Raw genomic sequence first — 6,238 nt, forward strand, 5'->3', positions numbered from 1 at the left:
AGCATCTTCCTAGGACGTCCAGATTAGGGTGGATGCCAGAGACACCTGTGTTAAGCTTGCCAGGTGTCTAGCAAGAAGGACTCTGTGCATCAGTAGAGGTTCCAGCAGTCACTTGCTCAGGCTCCATCCATAATAACTTCCAGGGATACTGGGAGGGCCACCCTACGGGCTGGAAAGGTCATTGTAGGAGTAGCGGAGGGCTGGATCCCTGGAGCAGCCAGGGCAAGGTGGAATCCAGCACTGCTTCCCTAGGGCCAGGCCACACAGGGCTCTGGTTTGGATTGTGTCCAGGGCACTAGGAAGCCGTAGCAGGATGTTGAACAGATGCCTCTATCAGTGGTTTGCTTTAGAGACAGCTCAGATGGGTTGAGGAGTGGTGTCATGGCAGGAACAAGGACAGATCTGGGACCTCTCAGAGGGATGTCTCTGGCTCACAGTGGACTGTGAGAGATGGCACTGTGGTACCCAGTTATTTGGGGCTGAGTGTGGGACCTAAGGTTTTAAGGAGTGAGCAGGGGTAGATGCTAGTCCCTGGGGATGAGGGACAGCCCAAGAAGGGTAAGGATGGACGATATTAGGGTTCCCCGAATTGGAGACCTCACCAGGGTGAAGGTGCATAGCGCCGTGTGCATGTACAATTGTCCCGGAGTGTGTCATCATCCAGTGGGTGGCTCCTGTCTCCCTTCGGAGACTCCTAAGTAGATTTTCAGACACCTTGCCACAGCCATGCCCACTGCCACAGAGTGATCACTAGCTAATGAACCTATTCAATCAGCTGGCCAAGGGACCTATAGGATCACATCCATCCCATGTGAGCCAACCACCTGGGCTCCTAGGTCCTGCTGATCCCGAAGAGGATACTGGTGGGGACAGGTGGAAAAACCGGCTTCCACAGAGCACAGTCATGTCCATGGGCCTCCCATATCTGCTTCCTCCCATGATACATGATCTCTGCCCAGGAGACCCGTCCCAGACCCTGCCAGGCTCCCAGAGCCCCAGGACCAGATCTGCCTGAGGCACAGATAGTGAGGGGCCCTGGAGGTCACTGAGCATGGCACCTGGAGCCCCTCACACACTCCACCCAGGTGTGGGAAGAGTCAGCTTAACTGGGCTGGCAGCCCAGGGCAGGTGTGCCTCCACACCCTTTTCTTTGTCATCTGTTTGTACCGAGAGTTCGTGACCTGACCCCTGGAGAGATCCAGGTGAGGTCTCCTTGCCATCTGGCAGCCTGAGGGTGCTGTGGTGCGGCCTCCCGTTGGAGGAGCCCAGCATTCCTTGTTGAAGGTGTAACACTTCCACGAGCAGAGGCAGTACCTGGGTCCTCAGCACAAAAAGTCAAAAGATGTGATAGATAGGGGTTGGGTGAAGGGAGCTAAAGCCGAGTGGCTGCTTCTGCCCTCCCTCTGGGCTCCCACTTTGTACCTTACGCATGTGCCTGTGGATGAGTGATGGCCCCACTCGGCTTTCCTTCACATGCATGTAGGCCAGTTTTGCATTGTGACGTTTTCCCTAGATGGGGCTGTGTGCCTTCCCTAACTTCTGGTTACCCCCTTTCCTGCCCCCCTCATGTCATTGTGTCGTAATTCATACAGCAGCAGCATTTCTTTGAACAGACTACATACCACGTGCGTGCTGAGCCACGCACACTTGCCCAGAAGCTCTGCCATGTTAACTTCTTTTCAACACAGGGAGCCCTGGTGCTTGGGCCAGAAGCCCTTGGGCCTCCCCGACCACCATGGCTGTATAGACTTCAGGGTGACTAGTTTGTTCTGATCCCATTGTCATAGAGAGAAGGGCCAGGAAGATAGAGGCTCAGGAAGGCCATGCTGGGGCAACTGGACTGTGTTGGGTAGGTACTCACTGTCCACTGTATGCCAGGCACTGCAGCTACCTGCCCAGGGTGGGGGTGGTATTTGATGCTGGACCTGAAGCTGTTATTCTGCCAGCAGAGACGGACAGCTCCCATGAAGTGTATGAGGACTCATTGGCAGACTCACCTCCTCACTGGCCTCGGCTGTCTTTTTTGAGGACAGTCCTTCACTATGAATAAACATGCCCCTTTCTTCTTGAACAAATTGGAAAAGTAAGGTTGAATGCCCCTGAGAACACAGTGGCAGGAGGGGCTGCCGCGGTGAGCATGGCGTGTGGGGCTTCATGCTGCAGAGTGACAGAGAGGAAAGGCTCCAGACTCCAGGACAAGGAGGGCTCTACAAAAGCAGGGGTCCCTGCAGAGGGAAGCCCCGGACCCCCAAGGCAGGAAGCATGAGTGTGGTGCTGACCGCCCGATCTCTTTTCTTACAGTGGGTCCTCCAGCCTTTTCCCCCTCCTGCCCAGCCTCTCGCACGCAAGCCAAGCTGTTCTGGATCTGGCCTAATGGAGCTTAGCTGGCTGTTACAGATTGCTCTGGGGGCTGGCAGGCGGGGCTGGAGCAGCTCAGAGCTAATCCTCTGATCTCATGCACCACCTAGCAGGGAGCCCTGGTTGGAATCCTGAGTCCTTGTCTCGCGTGGGGGCCACTCTGGCAATGGAAGCCAGGCAGCAGCCACACCTGGAGACTCCTGACCCCCACCCCAGCTAGCAGTGGCCACACTGCCCAGTGGTATGAGAATGTGGGACTCCGGGGCCTTGGCTACCTCACTGATTTAGGTACTACAATCCTCACTGCTGCCACTGGCCTGCTTTTCTGTAGCGGCATCCTTCTGTCCCACCTTGTGCAGGATGACACTGTGGTGAGTGATACTCAGAAACCCAGCCCAGGGGCTGAGCACATGGCAGGAGGACTTGAGGCCCTGCTGTTGCTGTACCAGAAGAGTCTGCATGAATCGAAGTGTTGTGACTGGTGGAGAAACTGAGGCCCAAAGAAGGGCAATTATAGTAGAATCAGGGCAGATTTCCCATCCTCCAACTCTAGTCTAGACATGAGTCACTAGGGTGAGGTGAGGGGAATCCCAGGGACTCTCAGCCCTCAGACATGGGGGCTGGGCCAACCTGGGTGTTCATAAAGACTGGTATCTGGGGGTACAGGTTCACACTGGGCCATACCATCCTGTGTCATACAGTTCCACTATGAGGGACTGTATTCCATCTGGAGATCAGCTGGGGCTGTCACCCGTGGGGAGCCAACAGCTTGTTAAGTTAACCAAGCAAGCAGCAAGAGACTTTTACCTGCCGGGCCTCAGTGATTTCATAGAAGTGACAGTGGCCACCCCAGTCAGCAGGCTAGGTGTGGCCTCGTCTTCTTGCACACATGGGCAAGGACCCTGTAAGCTTCCTCACCTCTGCTAGGAAAGGGATTGTGACAAGTCACCAACTTTCTCAGCAGAGCCGTGTGTCGTGTTTCCCTCCTGCTTCCCTTGAATGAGGAAGGGCAGATCCAAGATGTGTTTCCAGAAGAACCGCTCTGTTCCAGTGAGGGACACCCCCTCTATGGTGTACACCCCTTCCCCAGCCCAGCCCGCCCCGTCTGATGCTCACCCTGGATGGGCCCCAGGTGGGACAGCTGTTTCAGCACCACGGACAGCAACCACCACCCTGCCTTCCATCCAGTGTCCTCCTCAAGTTCACATAGGGCTGCATTTGGGGGTTTTATTTGGGGTGCATTGGAGACCACCCAGCTGTGGGCTGAGGATCCTTCTGTGGACTCTGTCGTGAGTCCAGTGTGGGTTTCCTGTACAGCTGAGGAGAGGAGGACCTTGCTGTGGGGGTAGCCTTGTGTTCCACGCTCTCCCAGCGAGGCTATGTCCAAAGCAGACAGTCTGGAGACCCTAGAGAAGGTTTCTTTAGCTAATGTTCTGAAGTCCCCATGGAAGGACCTTCCCTTTGCTGGCTGCTGGCTGGAATCCTGGCCCCATGGTGTGGTGCAGAATGGGAAGGCATTTGCGCCCTTCCAAAGTGCACAGACTCAGAGGTGGCCAGGCAGAAGTTTGGAGTGGTGGCCAACAGGGTAGCTAGGTACTGTTTTATGGTCTCCAACCACAGGACCCTACCCTTCAGGGGGAATCTCCTCAGACCCCTTGTTCAGCTTCTCTCTTGGCCTGTTGCTCAGACCTTTGCTGCTTGCTAAGCCTCAGAGCTGGGTGGGTTCTTGCCTTTTGAGTGACACCCCCCCAAGGAAGGACCACATTAGTCCATTTGGCTGGATTCAGACCCAGATCTACCAGCACCCACCTCCTGTTCTCATATCCATTTGGTTTTCTCCAACCCCCATGGAAATTGATTCTCATTTGTAGAAGTCAGTTCAAAGCCTGCAGGAATTTTAATTAAACCCAGAAAATCTATCTGTTGTAATTAAGCCTCTGGAAGTCACCCGGCTCCACGTGATGTGACCAGTTGATGCTGCCTGTGCTTAGCTGCCCACAGAGCATGGCCAGGGGGCAGTGTGACACGTGAGGTGTGTCCTTGCTGTTGTAGGGAGCTGAAATAGTCTCTGCTTAGGCAGGTCCGAGGTCTGCGCCTGGTCCGAACCAGCCCTGGACTCTGGACCTGATCCACTGCCCCACCAGGTCAGGGGTCTTGGTAGGCCCCATGCAAGTGTCCCTGTCCCACAGATGCCCAGGCCTGCCTCTTGTCCAGAAGCAGCAGTCACTCAGGGAGGCCATACTCCAGCCTTGGTGTCAGTCTCAGCAGCAGCTGTGTGTGAAGGTAGTAGCTGGGGGCCTGGGGGGCCTGGGGTTACACAGTAGGTGGGCTGTAGGCTCTAGAGACAGTCCAGACAAGCCAGCCTGGAGAAGAGTCCATCTTGGTCTTCCTTGATGAATGTGGACCAAGCCTGGGAGGAACCAAATTGATGGGCAGAGAAGTCAAGAAGCGGGCTTCAGTCCTGGATTCTGGAGTTGAGTGGGTGGGGATAGCTAGGGGGAGCTAGAAAGCCTGTCTCCCACTGATCCGGCCTCTTCTGGGAGTGGTCAGAGTGTGGGGCCTAGTCTTGCCAAGGGAGGGACAGTTACCCCCTCCATTGGTGGCAGGCAGGCTCGGAAAGGCATGGCACCTGGTAGACTCAATCCAGTCAGGCCTGGGAGCCTGTTAGTCTGGTCTGACCATGTGTCCTACTGGTGACCTTTGCCGACCAGTGTCGCGGGGTTCCTGTCCCCCACGGCTTTGTGCTGCTTCCGCTAGCCTGTTGTCTCTAACCCAGAGCGGTACCCCCTCGCCTTGGAAGTTAGTCTACCACTGAGCCACATGAGGATGCCCACTGGAACCACAGGCCAGCCTGGAACGCCCACCCTTTGTCCCCCTTGTCCGTCCAGCTGGAGAAGAGCATAGCGTGGTGTTGTGGATGAGCTTGGCAGAGCTGGGGATTGCTGGGTGAGGGGTGTGCAGAAGCCACTTGGAGCCACAGAACAAGTACAGAGGGTGAGAACTCCACAGTCTTGTGGCCTGGGGGCACTGTGTTGCCCGCCGGAGGCAGGCCGGTGCTGCGCTAGCAGGAGGCTGATTTCTGTTTTCCGCAGCCCCATTATGGCAGAGGCACTTGTTACTGCTGAACCCATTAAGTGTAATTATGACGCTCTCAGCAGGAGCGTGTAATTACATTGGTAGCTTGGCACCACAGAGCACACTGCCTGTGTGGGCTGGGGGGCGCAGCTCCCTGAGTGTGAGAGGTCAGGGTCAGGCCTGCAAGAAGAGCGTTCGGAGAATGGCCTAACCCTCCCTGCTCCTTAGCTCCCAGGTAGCCCCGTGGATGGGGGGTAGTACAGCAAGCACTGCCCCTCATAAGGATGTCTCCCAGCTTATTCTGTCTCTGTATCTCTGACAGGTTGTTGCTTTAGCTGGTACTGGTTCTGTGGATTGTGGCCACAGACCACACAAACGCCAGCCTGTGTCCCCATGCTGAGCTGATAGTGCTCCTGTTTAGGGCATAGATACATGCATGCTGGTGGAGCTCTGTGCTGCTGTCTCCGTGGGCACTTCATTGATCAGCAACCCATGGAGACTTAGAGGTGCAAGACCTGCTCAAGGTCACCTGAAGGAGATTCAGTCTCCTACCACATGTTCGTCAGCTCCTGTCCCAGCTGTTGCCGCCGGGCCTTTCTGGCATGCCCGTGTATTTGACCCTCACTAAGGCTGCCAGGCTCCAGTGTGTTTGATGTCCTCATCTGGGCCTCCTATGTGACACCACTGGCTCACTGCAGCATTTCCAGGGCCGTCTTGGGGTGTGAGGCAGGGGCCAGGGGCCAGTGACTGCCTTCCTGAGAGAACTTGGGTCTCTCGAGAGTCATAGGAGCCAGCATGGTGCTGT

The sequence above is a fragment of the Peromyscus eremicus genome, chromosome 8a, assembly GCF_949786415.1.
Source record: "Peromyscus eremicus chromosome 8a, PerEre_H2_v1, whole genome shotgun sequence".
Taxonomy (NCBI): Eukaryota; Metazoa; Chordata; class Mammalia; order Rodentia; family Cricetidae; genus Peromyscus; species Peromyscus eremicus.